Genomic DNA, 17,923 nt, shown 5'->3' on the forward strand with positions numbered 1-17,923 from the left:
CCACTCATCAAAGAAAATAAATGCTATTCAATCTTCGGTAAATGAACACACCCACACCTTCACACCCCAGATCTGAGTCACACAATTTATGAAGAAAGTGAAGATTTGTTAGCTACATAAAAGAAATGAAATACTTCTTGCTCAAACCTTGCACATAAAAAATACATCTAACACACCTTACGAAAGAGGGAGAATGAGTTGGGTTGGTTGGGCCCTAGCCAACTAGCTCGTTTCCCTTTATGAAATCTGGGAAATCAAATACACAAACAACTCATTCACATAAGATTTAAACTCAGAAATTGATAAACCGGCATAGCTCCTTAGATTAGCTTGAATGTTTGCTGCAATTATACATCAAATCTTCGAATCCAACCTCCAACTGATCATAGGGAAGGGGGAAGAGCCCCCTAAACTTGATCCAACAACATGGAAGTGCAATAACTAGTTTTCTCCCTCCTCCTCTACAGAGCCATGATTTGGCTTTTATATAATTTACAATTACATGATAGGCTTTGAACATGCCAAACCTTTGCAAACAAGGTGAGGGATTGAATCCCAACTACTTCCCATCAATAGGATACCAATACAACCATTGTCCCATTGAGAAAATGCAGATCTAATACGAATTTTCCATTTCTGGGCAAATTATGAATTCTGGAAAAGTTGGAATTTGTAACAAACTGTCTCCAAAGAACACTTCGTATCTTCTTAACCATTACGAATTTGGGAAATTTGTTTGGAGGAAACCTAGTTTGTTATGTTGAAAACAATAAAATTTCTCATAATTTTCTGGTTCAGTTGCATTGCGTCAGAAATCATGCCTAAAGCTGACTGTTTGGATACTTGTGAAATTTGAGATCCTAAAATTCTGGAAAAACAATCTTTTTTTATAAAACTGCCTCAAAGACCCTTATGTAACTTTTATACCATTGTGAATCTTGGGAAATGGTTTTGGTTCTAGATAATTTGTTATATTGGAAAAAAAACCCATTTTCTCGGATTTTTGAGATTCGCCTCCAGCTGCACTCAAATCAAAGTCAAACTTGGCAGTTTGGAAACTGTGCGGATTTTGAGCAGATTTGTTGATTTTCTTCTAGAGACCCACATGTGCAATCTGGGTGCAATCCAACTCATGGGAAGGTGTTAGAACATCATTGTTAACAAAAACCTTCCTCTGTTTTCCCCGGAAGCATGCCGAGATGTCGAAGCTCCAAATTGGTTGCTCTCTAGTGCATGAATGTTGCTCTTTAGTGCAAGAACATGTCAATGAAAGACACGTGCACCTATGACTATGAAAAAGGATCCAAGATAATTCTAGAGACGTGTTTAAACTATCAACTAGCATTTTCCTTCGTGGAAATCTTGAATGATGAAGTAGTCGAAGTGTACCTCCATTTTGGTGCAGGATCTCTATGGAGTGCATGACCTGCATTAACAACATTAACAAACATCTAACCTAATAAATGCATATAAATAAGGTATAAATACATACCAAATGTAAATATTTGCTATTGCATCAAAATAATATATAAGTGCAACATAAAGGTTCATAAACTAGTAAAACAAGGGAATAAGTGAGGCATCAAATGGGGAAAAGATCCATTAGATACAACAATTATGGGGCCTAACATTCCCCCATTGTTATAGACATTTTTGGGCACTGCAACCCCAATCATAAATGTCCATAAACCAAGGGCTCTTAAGTCCCTAAAAGTGTTGTTCCAACCTCTAAAAGAACAAGGTCAACTGATTACATCTTCTCCCAGAAGTTCTCCATGAAATACTGCTCAGAACTAGTCAAAACTGGACCATCTCACCTGCTCCATGGTCAAAGTGCACTGCATCCCACCTAAATACACATAGGAGGTTCGATGCATCTTGAAAATCCCTTCTATGGGGTGCAATGGGCGAGAGTGGACAAATGGCAGGGTCAATCTGCAAGGTGGAGGATCATGGAATCTTCTAGAAACTTCTCCTGTGACACTTGCCTTTTTGCATTCGCCCAGGGATGAGCAAGAGATCATCAATCTCCAAGTGGAATCAAGAATTATTAGAGAGAGGACACTAATCAACTCTCAAAAGCTGACTCACCCCCCTTGCAAACATCTATATATGGATCCCTCATCCCAGAGATCCAGAGGCTGGAATTTTGTATCTTGTAAGGAAGTGCTGCTGGTTTCTTGGTGCAATATCATAGTGTTGGGTGATCTAAGCTTTTCATGAGGTGAAGAAGGGATTTCTTGCTGAGAGGATGATGTTGGGTCAGAACAATTGGTTGTAATCCTCTTTGCTCTTTCTTGATTATCAATAAAGCTATTCAAGTTTTCCTCCACATTTTTGTATGATTGATGTTATATGCATTTGTGTGGTCAATATATATCTGGTCCTATATTGTTTATGATAATAGATCTATGTTCTTGGATAGTGTTATGATGCTTTGATCCTACAGGTGCTCTTTGAAGCCGGGTAGACGAGGAAGCGAGTGGGAAAGATCTATCAGAAGGGAGAGGAATTGAGCGAGGAACCAAGCGCAAGACAAAGGTTGGTCTCTTTATTCCCCTCTTATCTATTTCTCATAAAGGAAAACGAAAGTAGTTTTAGTTTGTTTGTTTCTAAGGTAGCTACCAACCTTAGTGGGACTAGCAGCTCTACATAGACACTAGATTTCCGATAACAAAATGGCGACTCCACTGGGGACCAAATAGATTGTTTGTTTATCTACATTTTTTTGCTTTATAAACTTACAGATGGAGCCTGAAGTTAAGCCAGCTAGCCTTCAAACTACATTTGCTATGCAAGTGCAAAGTAGATCAATGTTGCTTCAGTCTATCTCCGGGTTTTGTTTATGAACTGAACAACTAATTTACAAGCTCTCTAATTGCCCTTGTGGTGGCTCTAGTAACCTCTTTAGATATACCCCTGTGATTGATTTACTGATTACCACTTGCTCGGCCTAAATCCCTGAACTGAGCTGCAAACTGTGACTCGGAACCCAATTAAAGTCTCGTCCCTGGTCCAGCGCACTGCCTCTTCTATGAATTCCGGATGCATCGCACTTCTCGAGTGTAGTAGGTGTGCTGCATCTCTTTTTCACTGTGTTACAGGTGCGCTGATCAGACAAGGCCTTTCCTGCTCCTAGATTTTGGTTTCTGTGTTCACTCTTTTCAGCTCTATTCAAGAGTTTTGCTGCCTGTAGTTAGTACACCTCTGTTGAAACCCCCTTCCTTGCCATTATTCCGCCTCCATTGTGCAAAGAACTGTGAATGTTTTTATCTATTTTAAGCCATTTTCAGTTCTCTTTTACAAAGAAGTAGCGTAATTGTACTGTCGTTTCTTGATTTGAAAGTGTCGCAAGTGTCGTTTTTAGTCATAGAAGAGAATCCGATTGTTCTTGTTGGTCGATTACACTGTTACTCTTGTATTTGATTTGAATTAGTAGTTTTTCAAGTGTCAAAAACAAGTTTTCAATTCCAAATCGCAAAGTGTTGTCATTGTCCTCATTTTGTTTTGAAAAGAAACTTGCTAGTAATGTTGCTTTGAAAAATAATTCAGATTTATGCTTAGCTTTCTTTTTATCATTCACACATTAAGAAGGCTGAAAACAAATACATGCATGTGCATTCACATTTAGATTTTTTGTTGGTTTGATTTAGGACAATGCATATAGTGTGTGCTCTCTGCTCTATGTTGAAAGAACGTCATCTCTCTTTTCTTAGTAGCTAGGATTTTCATTGCAAAAAGAAGATTAAACGATTGTTTATCATCTTAGATTGCATTTTAGGAATTGTACATCTACATCACGCGGTGAACCTAAAAGGAAAATTTCTTAAGCAAGATCAACTATAAAATAAATTTAATGAATCTAAAAACGCTTTGGAACCTAACGCACAACATTTAGAAGTCTAGGCTAGAGACGTATTCCGACGTTGTAAAGCCTGGTAACTGTTGTTCTCATCGATGGTTGGGTGATTCCTCCAATTTGAGATGATAAGTGCCAGTACGGACTTGTGCTCCCATGTACCACCGAGTATATATTGGGAGACCACAATAGGCTTTATCCTTTATCCATAGGAAGCCGTGTCTGCCGCCCTATCGATCGCAATGCACTGAACACAGCATTCGGGAAGATTGACTGCCGTACCGTAAAAAGTATTCTGCAGTTTTGCGATTGGTTTGGTAATCCCTCTGTCTAGATTTCTAGAGTAGTCTCTTTCGTTCCTTTTCAGACTCCTTAAAGGAAAAGGTCCATCTGAGCACTTGTCACTTCAGGCTCATTAAAAATCGAAGGCAACTAGAGTCATCTTTTGTTTTTTCTCGACTCTTAAAAATTGAAAAAACAAGTTGTGTCAAAGCGTCTAAAATTTATTTTAATCGGAATAAATATCACCTTTCTTACGTTGGTCTTAGGTTGAGAAAAATGGAGTCCACCAACCAAGGAGTTCCCCTTGGGGGAAATCCTAGTCCTTTCTCCTCTTGGGGAGATGTTGGTGCACCCCATATGGCCACATTGTCACTTCCAGGATTGACAATCGGCTTGCCCGTATGGCTCTTCTCAACCTCTGTCGTTTAGAACACCGTGATTCCTGAACAATCAAGTCAGCAACTAAACGATACCAGAGTTACCCCCCAACCCTCTACTTCATCCAATTCTTCCTCTCCTCCTTCCTCTTCGCTTGATGAAGCTGGTAAAGCCAAAAATCAAGTAACTGAGAAGAAGAAGAAGAAGAAGAAGAAAGAGAAGAAGAAGAAGGAGCCAAAGGTGAAAAGGGGCAACCAAGCATCGTCTAGCGAAAATCCACACACTGCACCGACCAGGCCTAAATCGCCATGTGTCATTTGCAAAGGAGACCACTATCATCGAGATTGTCCTTGCATCCCTCAGATATTAAGGGACTAGTCTCCTCGTTTGCACAATCCGGTGTCGTCAACCTCTGATGATCATGTTGAAAATACACCGTCGACTAGTGAAAGTGAAGCCCTTGGACAAAAAGGAAGATGTAAATTTCCTTGTAAATTGTGTGAAGGCGATCACGCCGTCCACTGTTGTCCCTTCTTAGAGGAGGCTAAAAGAGTTTTGGACGACTGTCCGGTTTCACCGTTACGGCTTCCTCTTGGATATAAGAAGCTCTTTCCAAGTCCATCACTAGTTGAAAATCCGGCTGACACGCCCTTGTGGTCGGCCGAAGCGTCTATCATTGAAGATAAACCATATGAATCCACACCAGACGAAAGTCAAAAGGTCGAGGCGGCAGTTGACCCGGTCTTGCCTTCAGAGGATCAATCTTCAGATGATACAGTCACCGAAGAAAACAAGAACGACACCGTTCAAATTCTCTTCGTAAGCACAGACTCCGATGAACATTGGGGTAGTCTACCCGTTCCTTTACCGCAGGAAGGAAGTTCGTCAGAGTCATATTCGGCCATCTATTTGGTCCCACCTCCAAGCAACCTGGTTGTTTCCTTCGATTGGAATCTACTAGACAGACCCCGTTTACCGGCTAGTGTACCATTTCGAATCATTGCTCAAATATACAGAATGGTCATGGCCGGTACCATCATAGATGAAGGGGCTTCTGTGAGTATCCTTTCCTCAATTGCTTGGAAAGCGCTTGGTTCGCCATCACTTTTGCCTGAGATGAGAAATCTAACAGGCTTCGACAAAGGAACCAGTCGACCATTAGGGATCCTTCCCAATGTGTCGATAACATTGAGAAGGAAAACCATTCACATGAACGTAATGGTAGTCCAAGGACCCCTGGATTATAATCTACTCCTTGGACGCGACTATATTTATTGCATGGGAGCCATTGTCTCCTCACTCTTTAGAGTAATGTGTTTTCCGCACGAAGGAAGAGTGGTCAAGCTCGTAGACCAGCTTTCATTCCCCGGTTCACACATAGCGAATAGTCATATACCAACCTTGAATGGTCTTTTCACGCAAGGAATGTCTCATCAATCCCCAGTCCGTCCTCCTGATGAGCACGAGTGATTCGGAGGATATGACTAAAACCTAGGGGGCATGCACCCTGGCCTGTTTCGACAGGAAAACCTTGGGTATAGGGTGGGTTTCCGCAGAGAGTATATGACTGGCCTGACATACCCGTCCATTTTGGAAAATGGGATTAGACTGGAATAAGATACCTTTGTTAAGGTAGGCCTTTCCCGGTAAAACAAATGTTTTGTCTGCAAATTGAGGGGTAACCTGGAAAAGGTAGGCCTTTCCCGATAAAACAAATGTTTTGTTTGTAAATTGAGGGGTAACCTGGAAACTCTACTTCACTATACCTGGGGGCATGCAAACCTTTTGGCGTGCAAGCGAATAGTGACCATTTATTTTTTAAATTTGTATGTCCTCTAACCCTTTAAACTCGTAGGATTGGTCGTTTCCTAACTTGCATAAAGAAAGGATGCGGGGAAAAGCTTTGAAAAGATGTCGTTTATATATGAGACATCCTTATTATACGACTGGATTAATCGAGCAGTTTTATCGCGGAATTCAAGCTCGTTAAAAAATAAACATAAGCAATGAGCAAATGTTCCCCCAGAGTTTAAGCTCATTAAAAAATGAACCATTTCCCGGTAAATAACCATTGTGAATGTATTACCATTAGCCTTTGAATCCTTGGTCATGTTCTCATCATCACCTCCACTTTGTTTTGGCCGATCATTCACCTCCATTTGATTGTTTACCATTTTTGAGGAACAGCTGCGAAGAGTGATCCTGCTAGCCATCCTTGTGACACTGCTGTGATTGGAAAATTCCAAACCTTACCTGGAATCAGTTGCTACCCGAATTTATCACTCATTCCTGAAAAAACGAGTCTCCTTTAAGCTCTTTTCAACTGACTCGTAAAAAATGAAAAGGTTGCCTAGCGATTGGCCTCTCCAGCTCGTTAAAGGGACTAGAAGTGCTATCCCTCCTTTAGATTTTAATCTTTTTGGACTTGAGGGATTATTACATAAAAATATCGAGCGCTTGTCTTTTTCGGATTGTTAAAAGTACTGAAAATTCATCCCTTTTGTATTGTTTTATACTTTTTCGGGCTCAAGGGATTATATGACAAAAAAGGACTATTGGAGTTTTCTTTATGTCCCTTTTTTAGACTCTCTAAAATTGAAAAGGACTGAGTTATCCTTGTCGTTAAACTCGTTAAAACCGAAATAGTGACAAACTTGTCCATACAGACAAGAACGAGTTTCACTATCGCTAGGCTCGTTAAAACATAGCAATGGGTTTGCCCGAAGGGAAAATTATAGAACAAGCATATGTTATCCTCCTCAAGCTTGACAAAAATAAAGAGGTACTGGTCAGCAATGACTGGGGAAAAATTGGGAAGAAAACTTGAAGAAACTTTATCTATAGCAAGTTGCTCTTGAACATGACACTTTCACTACGCATCCGAGTCGGGTTGGGTTGTTCCATTCACTGGTCACATCACCATGGTTCCATCACACCATCCATATTTGGGGTTAATGCTATCGATCCATCATGTCAGTGTCGCCGATATGTTCAAGAGCAGTCGCTCAGAGAATTCGCCTATGTCTCACCCACTGCAATACATTTACGCTCCATTCTTTCATGACCGCCACCCTGAACCTTATATCACCAGATTGTTTTCACTCCATTAAAATCATTTGCTCCGTTCCATGTCATTGATGTGGGATTCACTAAGGCCCTACTATGACGGATCACTTCTTGTCGACATCAGCTCATTATCCAAGAAGTCGATCTAGGAACACCCCTTTCAGTACTTTGAAGCTTGCATGACTCAATGGCAAGTTTCTCACTTCTGGCGACATGTTTACGTCAATGGCCTTCGACCGAAAGCTTTTGTGTGGTGTTCAAAACCAAGTCCCTTATTCACGCCACATGAATTATACTGTAGTACCTTGAGGGTCATCATCATTATCGGTGATTCCTCTCGCGCCTGTTAACAACTTACATAATTGGCTTGTAATCAGGAGATGTCTTTCCATGTTCGACTCCAGAACATCTCTCACATGGATCGACTTGTACTTTGAGTGAAGATCGAACGAGATTGAAGACCCCAGATCTAGTTTCATCCATCTGGGCTGCGATATATATTCAGGAAAATAAAGACATCAAATGTACATCATTACTGCACAGATAATCATCCAACCTAAGGGATGATGGCTCTACCAGAATCATCAGTCTACACTCAGACGGTTGTCTATCTTATGTACATGAAAATGAATTTATAAAGCTGAGCATGGGAATGCCCGCCTCAGCTAGATCATGAAAATATTATGAAGATAATGTATTGTATTGTATCTTATTACAGGTCACCTTCCAGCTTGAAAGAACTTCAGATCCTCATGATAAAGCATTTCACCCGACATCAACAGATTAACGACCTCATGCTTTAGGGGGAAACTGTTATAGACATTTTTGGGCACTGCAACCCCAATCATAAATGTCCATAAACCAAGGGCTCTTAAGTCCCTAAAAGTGTTGTTCCAACCTCTAAAAGAACAAGGTCAATTGATTACATCTTCTCCCAGAAGTTCTCCATGAAATATTGCTCAGAACTGGTCAAAACTGGACCATCTCACCTGCTCCATGGTCAAAGTGCGCTGCATCCCACCTAAATACACATAGGAGGTGTGATGCTTCTTGAAAAGCCCTTCTATGGGGTGCGATGGGCGAGTGTGGACAAATGGCAGGGTCAATCTGCAAGGTGGAGGATCATGGAATCTTCTAGAAACTTCTCCTGTGACACTTGCCTCTCTGCATTCGCCCAGGGATGAGTAAGAGATCATCAATCTCCAAGTGGAATCAAGAACTATTAGAGAGAGGACACTAATCAACTCTCAAAAGCTGACTCACCCCCCTTACAAACATCTATATATGGATCCCTCATTCCAGAGATCCAGAGGCTGGAATTTTGTATCTTGTAAGGAAGTGCTGCTGGTTTCTTGGTGCAATATCATAGTGTTGGGTGATCTAAGCTTTTCATGAGGTGAAGAAGGGATTTCTTGCTGAGAGGATGATGCTGGGTCAGAACAATTGGTTGTAATCCTGTTTTCTCTTTCTTGATTATCAATAAAGCTATTCAATTTTTCCTCCACATTTTTGTATGATTGATGTTATATGCATTTGTGTGGTCAATATATATCTGGTCCTATATTGTTTATGATAATAGATCTATGTTCTTGGATAGTGTTATGCTGCTTTGATTCTACAGGTGCTCTTTGAAGCCAGGTAGACGAGGAAGCAAGTGGGAAAGATCTATCAGAAGGGAGAGGAATCGAGCGAGGAACCAAGCGCAAGACAAAGGTTGGTCTCTTTATTCCCCTCTTATCTATTTCTCATAAAGGAAAATGAAAGTAGTTTTAGTTTGTTTGTTTCTAAGGTAGCTACCAGCCTTAGTGAGACTAGCAGCTCTGCATAGACATTAGATTTCCTGATAACACCCATGCTGATCATCTTGCATGTCCTCATGCAAGAGAATCAACTTCTATATTGATTTTCCCTTGCAAAAAACCATAATTGAAACATAAATGTTCCTGCACTCATAATATTGTTCCTTGCTAGATTTGATTGTTCTGACAGAAAAATGCCTGTTGGTCCATCTTTATTAATTAATACTTATCAAAAGAAAATAAAATGCTAGGGATACCATAGGAATGCTAACAATGTCATTACTGCAAGAATAATGTTATCATGAAATAGTCAACAATCAAAACTTCCTCAAAGCATCTCAAGAGCAGCCTTAGTCAGTAGGTCTTCACTTTTAATAGCCTCATTATTATAAATAAAAGTGACATTATTTGGAAGCCAAGGCATTAAAATGGATGGAAATAGGGAAAAAGAAATATGAAAAAATGATACCTTCCCAGGATGACCATCTTACCATTACCCAAGTGTATAGTTGAATCTCCTCTTGTTCAAGAAAAGTGAATCACCTTCACTAAGGGTCCCACATCCATGAAAACCTTCATATTTCTGAAAGATAGAAATCCAAAGAACATTACCGGAATGATCTTAAAGCCATTCTCAAAGAGATATGATAATGAGTTCAGGGAAAGACAAAAACAACCAAGTAAATCATAGTGTAAAATTAACTTTAATACCACAAGCATGGCCCTGCTGCTAGCAGGTGTCTATAGCCTTGACATGGATGCCTTTTAACCCCATGAAATGCATGTGTCCCATCTATTAGATATAAATTCAGAGTCAATTGAAAGAATTTATATTTGTTTAGAAATTAATTAAAGGTCATTGTCCTGGCTTGGTAACCAGATAATGATAGTGCCATTCACAAGAACTAATAAGAATGAACAAGCCGACTCATGATGAGACCTCTTGTCTTCCAGCTTTTTAGCTGAAAGCCATTGCCCTGGCTTGGTGACTAGTAGTGGTAATGTCATTCTTGTGAGAACCCATGATCATGGTAGGTCTACTCGTAATGAGACCTCTTATACCTCAATTAATATGTTTTTAAAAGAAACACTGATTATAATTAACCTCAAATAAGTTACTTAATAGGTGAGGAAGAAAATCTTCTCCTTAAGAGAACGGGATGGCGTGAAAAGTTTTTAATTACTAATCTTTACCGATTGGTCCTTCTACCCTAAAGACTCATTTTAAAGAAAAAATCTCGAATAATGATTGAAAGATTCCTTAACTTGATTGTGTTAGGGTTCTCATGAGAGCTCATTAGGGTTTTATAGGAGTGGTCCACCATAGGTGGCTTTTCATCAATACGTTCAAAGAGATACTTGAAATGATTTCTTTGATGGCAGTTTGTTATAATGAATAGGTCAAAAGTAAGTTTTTAAGCTTATGAATGGCAAGTATTAACATAGCAATAACAATCCCCCTAACTGACCTAATGATTAATCTCAACCAACAATTAAAGTCACTTTATAGGATATGAGGCATTAAGAGTGAATTTCTTCTGACAAGTCTTACCACAAGAGTGCTTAATGATAGAAATTCTAAAAGTTGTGCCTTAAGAATTGTAGTTTCAAGAGTGTTGTTTTAACAATTTTATTTCAAATGAAATTTTTATTCATTTCCCTTATACTATCCTACCCTAATTTAAAGAAAGGAAGGTCTCCTTCAAGTGTAGGAGTACTTCCAATGTAGCCATGTGCGTAATAGAATGCTAAATATACTCACACTCAATTTTAAAGAATAAACTTCAACACATACTAGAGTATGAGAAACCAATTTCTTTAATTGAGATGGTACCAAGAGTTGTTGAATGATGGAGGAATAATGTGTACTGAAAATTGTTTGGAACCAATTTTCAATGGAGTTCACATATTCTTGGTCTTCTGATTCATTAGTAATTGGTGGCGTCCCCTCTTCTGGCATATCATGTTGGTCTTCCCAAGATTTCTGATTGTTTTCTTTAGTGTAGGTTGGATCTTGTGATAGAAATGTCAAGAACTCTTCAATCTCTGTTTCCAATGGCTCTTCCTCCTCATCCGGTCTGATCCATGATTCTTCAATTTCCTCATTAGATTGACAAATATATTCAAAGAAAGATTCTCGACCTTCTTGAAGGGATAGCTCATGGGTATTTTGTTCCTTTATCACATCTAAAAAGATGGATCTACTCTTGAATTCTACCAATATCTGTTCCTCGTGGGAAAAGTAGAGATGCCAACTGCTGCCAAGATTTGAGAAAGCTCCTGAAGTGCATCTCTTGTCAAGCATTTGATCATTTTTCTTTTGCTAGCTAGAAGATCTTGTTAACACATGGATTAGCACATGGGGGGGTTCTTACAGCACCCAAAAAACCTAAAAACTAATTTGCAGGAAAGGAAACAAACCAGGCTTGTGAGCTCTCTGGAAATATCATCTAGTATGCTTCAACAAGTAATAAAACCACACTAAAAAAATAATTTGTAGGAAAGAAAACAAACTGGGCTTATGATAGTAATACCATCCAGTATGCTTCAGCAAGCAAGAAAGCCACACTAAAAATTCATTTGCAGAAAAGGAAACAAAACCTTGCAAGAAAAAGTAGGTGAAAAAGAAAACTAAATGCAATAGGTCACCAAGGTCAATCCCTTGAGTGCCTCCCCAACAACGGCGCAAAAATGTTGGGCATAATAAACAACCTAACATTTAATTATCAATCCAGGAGTTCGTAAACTTAGAGGCGCAACACTGGAAATGCCCGAGAATGACTTCAACAACCTCCACTAATTAATACAATGACACCACACCATTCTGGAAACTGGATTCACTCAAGAAAAATACTTGTCACAAACTTTGACAGAAAAATTAAATCATGCCTTGAAAATAATGCCGGAAAATGAAATATGTTCCTATAATCAAGATTCTAGTGCTTTAAAAAGAACAGAAAGGATTATCTTCTATTATAGTTATAAACCTATGTACTTTACTAAAGATATCCCATTCCTATACTAGAGCAACCACGTGTTTGTACCGAAATGAGTCTCGTTCTCACACTAGAACTCAATGAAAGGAACTTGAATCAACATAAAAAATTCTGGTAAATAAAGAAAATAAAGAAAATCTTTTGTGACTGAGTATCAGTGCAGTTATGAGACAACAAAAATAATCAAACTTTTAGGTACATTTGTCTCTAGTACAAATTTTCCTTCCTGGACTGAATTTGCGTTCCTGCACCACAACAATGTTCCTGTATTGGAACAAAGTTCCTGCACTGGAACAATATTCCTGTACTAAAACGATGTTCCTATACTAGAAGTATGTTATGTTCCTGCTGTTAGCACTCAGAATGAACCTCAAGGCTAAGAAGAGGCAATTCTGAGGTAACCACAGACCAAGCTTTTGATCTGGCATCTAGCCCTGCCAGACCAGGGAGGGCTCTCTCTTTGCCAATAAAATGTGGCTGTGATAACTGAATCTTAGGCTAGCTATGAAGAATAAGGATTTGGTTGAAAATTGTGGGTTGAAAACAACAAGAGACTCTTGGGCTATGGATTTGGGGCTAGTTTCTGCCAGCAAACTTGGGGCAAAGTAAGCACAATGTACAACCAGATTAAAGATATAATGAGAGAAGAAAAGAGGGAAAAGACCGCTACCCTGCAGGCATCAATCAGGGGATGGATCTACAGTGGCAACTTTAGAAGAAAGAGAAGCACAGGGTTACTCAACAGAGCATCTAACAAAGGATGGATTCTGAAAAGATAACCACTACATCAAACAACATAATCATTGTGAAAGGAGCATCGTGCATGGATGGATTCCTAACACTTCCCTTAGAGAATGTTGTAACCAAATTAGCAGAAAAAACAAAGCATGGAAATGAATTTACAAGAAAAACATGTTTCACATTAAACACCGTGATGAATCCCAAATTTAAAGAGCAGAAAAAACTTCATTAAAATAATATTCAAGGAAAACTTTACACAGTCCAATGGCAGCCTCACTTTGCTACAAAAATCCAACCTCTATCTTTTAAAAATAATCCTATATATACTAAATTACAAATCTATTTTTATTTCCTCAACATAGGAAATAAAAAATAAAAAATAAAATCCTATCATAAAACTCTATTATAAACTAATTTGCAACTAAAATCCCAAACTATCTCGAGAACCATGAGAAATAGTTTTTGAAAACCCAAATTATGTGAAGGTTTTCCAAGTGGATTAATATTACTATATCTGCTCCTTCAGGTGTGGAACCATATTCCACAAAATCTTCCTTTTGACTACCACCTTGCACCTGCCTGCACGAATTTTGGAGTTGTTTGATCGACCTGCTGTTCTGTTTGTTTCCCAGGTGTAAGCACTATGCGTAGGGCCACACTCCAGAAGCGCAGCGCCACAGCTAGATTGGCTTGGCTTTTGATTTCTTGACCTTGTGTGTGTTGTGGACGCAGGGACTGAGCTGGGCCTTCGGCTCTCATCGTAAGCATGACAAAACAAACAAGAATCCTTGGAACCAATATGCAAGGTTTCTTTCAAAACTAGGCCGCAACTTATCCTCCCCAAAATAATTTAACAGTTCGACTGCTCTCAGAGTAACCACCTGTATACCGAGTGTAGTTTCTTAGGTCATCAACATCAAAGTCATGCTCACCCCCAGAAAGCAGTTGATTGAACTCCCTAGCATTAAATAAGCTCAGCCACGATGGTGAAATCAAATCTGATAATCCTCTATTGAATGCATTTATTAGTGGCTAGATCTGCTGATTAAGTTTATAGTCTGCCATTGGATGTACATAATGTAACCTATTTTCCTTTGTAACAGTCATATTAGCACCACTCGGTCTAAGCTCAATAACTACTAGATTTCCAAAAACCTCCTCTGTTACTATGAAATCTAAAGCACAGTCTCTAAGATCCCCTTCATAATACTTCAGGTACACAAGATTTCGATGCAATTCTGGATCAAGGCCAGAAAGCTCATCAAGGAAGCTATATCTGCTTAACAGTTTCCCGACAAAAACATGAGAGAAATAGTAATCTAGTAAAATTCCATCATACACAGCTTTGCCAACAATTCTGTCAAGGAACTCAATCATCTGCACCCCATTTGCAAGGATTCTTGTTGATGGGTGTGGAAATAGCAGTCTCTCATCTGTTGAAGTTTGCAGGAAAAGTCCATACCGAGGGTCAAAAGCAGACTTCACCAAATCCATGAGAAATTCCTTAAAGAGACCTCCGTAATCCAACCCTGCCTCTGGAAGGCCACACTCATTAACAAATGAAACATTAACACAGGACTTCAATTTTGACCCAAGGGAATTCAATTGTGCAAATCCATCCTCCACTATATGGTCACGACACACTGCTATCTCAATTGATCCTGGCCTAGGTCCAACAACCTCCCCTGTCATTCTTCGAGCCAATTTATTAGCTTTGACAAACTCATGGAACATCTGTACCCTTTCTTCAAAAGGAAACACATGTGGAGTAGTTGTGACCAAAGAACCCATCGTTGAAGGCACAAATGAGTCTCCCAACTTCAAGAAAGTTGACACAGCTTCATTTGCTCTAGCTGCTGCAGCAATTAGAGGTTCGATTTTTGCAGTAGAGAGAGGCTGCTTGGGACTGTGAAAAGTTTCTCCTGAATATTATTTTAATAAAGCAGTTTTTGCCTTTTGGACCTGGGATCCATCATGGTGTTAATGTCTAGTATGTTTTTCCTGTAATTCACTTACATATTTTGTTTTTCTACCTTGTTACAGCATTATCTAAGAGATGTGTTAGGAATTCATCTGTACATGATGCTCCTTTCATGATGATTTTGCTATTAGATGTAATGGTTGTCTTTGCAGAATTCATCCTTTGCTAGATGCTCTGTTGAGCAACCCGTGTTCCTCTTTCGTCTAAAGCTACTACTGCAGATCCATCCTTTGTTTGATGCCTGTAGGGCAGCGGGCTTTCTCCCCTATTCTTCTCACATTTGCAATATTTTATTTGGCTAAACATTGCACTTACTTTGCCCCAAGTTTGCCGGCAGAAACTAGCATCGACCCCATAGCCCAATGGTCCTTTCTCTTGTTGTTTTCGACCCAAAAACCTTTCAAACAAATCCCTGCACTCCATAGCTAGCCTAAGATTTTAGTTATCACAGCCACATTTTGTTGGCAAAGAGAGATCCCTCTCTGGTCTGGCAGGGCTATATTGAAGTAACATTGTTGAAGTATCTTTGGAATGCCCTGAGGACCCTTCTTCATAGGTTCCAAGTCCCATACTGTGCATGCATCATATTTATCAGTATATTGCTGAAGAGAGTTATCTTTACATATATCAGTACTACTATCTCCATTTGAAGACTTCCCTTTCGTTCTTAGAAAGGCAGAGACCCATTTATTGCTTACATTTCTGATCAAGATTTCCTCTTTTCTGCCAACTATATCATGAATTCGGTTGTCACCAATACTTAGACTGGTCTGGAATTGCTTCTAAACCCTTGTAAATCCATCTTTCTTGAAAATAAGAAATCTCTCTAACCACTCCCACAACTGTGACAAAAATCCCTGAGTGAAAGCTAATAAATTAAGAATAGGCAAAGGTCCACCAAAGGAATTCAAGGAAGAAAAGGTAGCGAGTAGGTATGAATACAATTGGGCAACATCTTGCAGTTCCAATTTTGTCTTTAAGCCCCCATGACCCAGATATACTTCATGCACAGAAGAACCCTCCTTTTTCATTGTAGCTAGAAGCTGGTGCAGATGCCACTGATGATGGACTGGCCTCAAATACTCGATGAGCGATGAAGTCAATTTAGTAAATCCATCCCCATTTTCTGTACCACTAAAAAAAATGGTTCTTGGGAACACTAGAACTATGGTCATCATATTCTTCCTCATCCTCATCTACTTTCCACTTTGATCGCCATTTTTTCTCAATCCATGGCATTAAATTCTCTAAAACACAGGAAAGAGCGAACACATATTCTCTACAACATAAGCCCTCCACAAGTTGTCCAGAATCTTTAGGGCTCTCAATAGAACCTAATGCCAAATTAACAACATTTGTTAGAGCCCAAGCAGAACTTGGAATCTCCATCCGCTTCTGTAGATCCAAATTTGTCATTTCCAAGAAGATAACTTCCTTTGAAATATGCCATTACCACCATTGTTCTCAAACATGGAGAGAAATTCGATGAATGTTGAAGAGCAGGTAACACTGCAATAGGAAGCCTCTGTGTGAGATAAGAAATTGTAAGTATATACACACAAAACTGTTCTGCTGCACTTTTAATTCTAGCATCATAACCTTTGAGACAATTTGTTTGATTTGATATAGAAAAGACACTTTCACATATATCTGATGGCATGGAATGGAAAGGACAAAGGACCATGGTTATAGCACTTGCAGTAATGATAAAAGTTTCATCTGTCTGTACAACAACCTTGTTTTTCCTATTCATTGCACTATTGCATGTCATAATGTATTGACAAACTGAAGAATAAAGGCCGACATTTCTATTTGCTATCTAGTTTATCAAATTCCATACAACAAGCCTTCCATCTCCCATGCATTCTTTTAAAAAGTTCTTCCAAGTGTTTATGTCAGTTAGGGCAACCATTAAACGCATTGCTAGGGCGATAGCCAAAGCTGTTGCACCTCCCACATTAGAAGATAGAGATCTATATTTGGCCAGAGTAGAGGAGAAAATTGAAAATAATTTATGAGCTTGGTAAAACCATCTGGTACGCTCTTCAGCAGAGCCAAATGCTAGTGAGCAAAATTTTTTCTTTGGATCAGCACAATTAATTCTTTGCAAAAATATTCTGAAGCACATCACCATGCATTGATCATCACCTCTTCCATCAACCTTCTGATATCGTTTGGCTGGCTGACATATGAAGAAAAGAAAGGGTCTTACAATATCTTCTGATATCTGTTTTGCATTCAAAGAAATATCTTCTGACTGAGTTAAATGTGCATCCCACTGATATAGAAACTGTTCTGCAATATTTCTAGTCGCACAGTGTCCTCTCTAGACCCTCTAAATGAATAATGCTATAGCAGTAGCATTTTGGCATGATTACAAATTTCCCTTTCATGTGTAGCTTTCTCCAATAAAGCATCTCTAGTTATCTTCTTCACACTTGCTCCCCTTAGTGAGACCTTTCACCTGCAATATCATTGTCAGCAATGTGCAATGTCCTCTTCACAGATTCATAGATATCTCTTTCAATAAAAACAGAATGAGCTCGCCATATGTTTAGATGAGGATTAGCAACACGGCAATAAACCTCAAAGGCTATGTTCTCTCCTTCACTATCACAATCTAGCCACAAAACCAGCCACTGACATCTCCTAGCTTCCTTTGGATCATTCAATACATGAATTGCTGCATGGGATATTTTGAGTCAACCATTCATTCAGTCATATCTTCTTATCCGGGAGCCGGTTTTTGGAGTGTGATATATCATTGGAAAGCTATTTCCGAGCTACTTCTGATGGACACACTTATGACATGTTTTTCACT

General features: G+C 39.2%; 1 pseudogene; it reads right to left on the reverse strand.

Moving 5' to 3' along the window:
• Positions 1–13,952: 13,952 nt before the first annotated feature.
• The window catches only part of LOC149187198 (E3 ubiquitin-protein ligase UPL7-like), a 67,137-nt pseudogene continuing 63,166 nt past the window's right edge, over positions 13,953–17,923 (reverse strand).

This window comes from Pinus tabuliformis, chromosome 3_1 (genome assembly GCF_031772625.1).
Source record: "Pinus tabuliformis cultivar Carrire ecotype Pingquan chromosome 3_1, CPIR1, whole genome shotgun sequence".
Lineage (NCBI taxonomy): Eukaryota > Viridiplantae > Streptophyta > Pinopsida > Pinales > Pinaceae > Pinus > Pinus tabuliformis.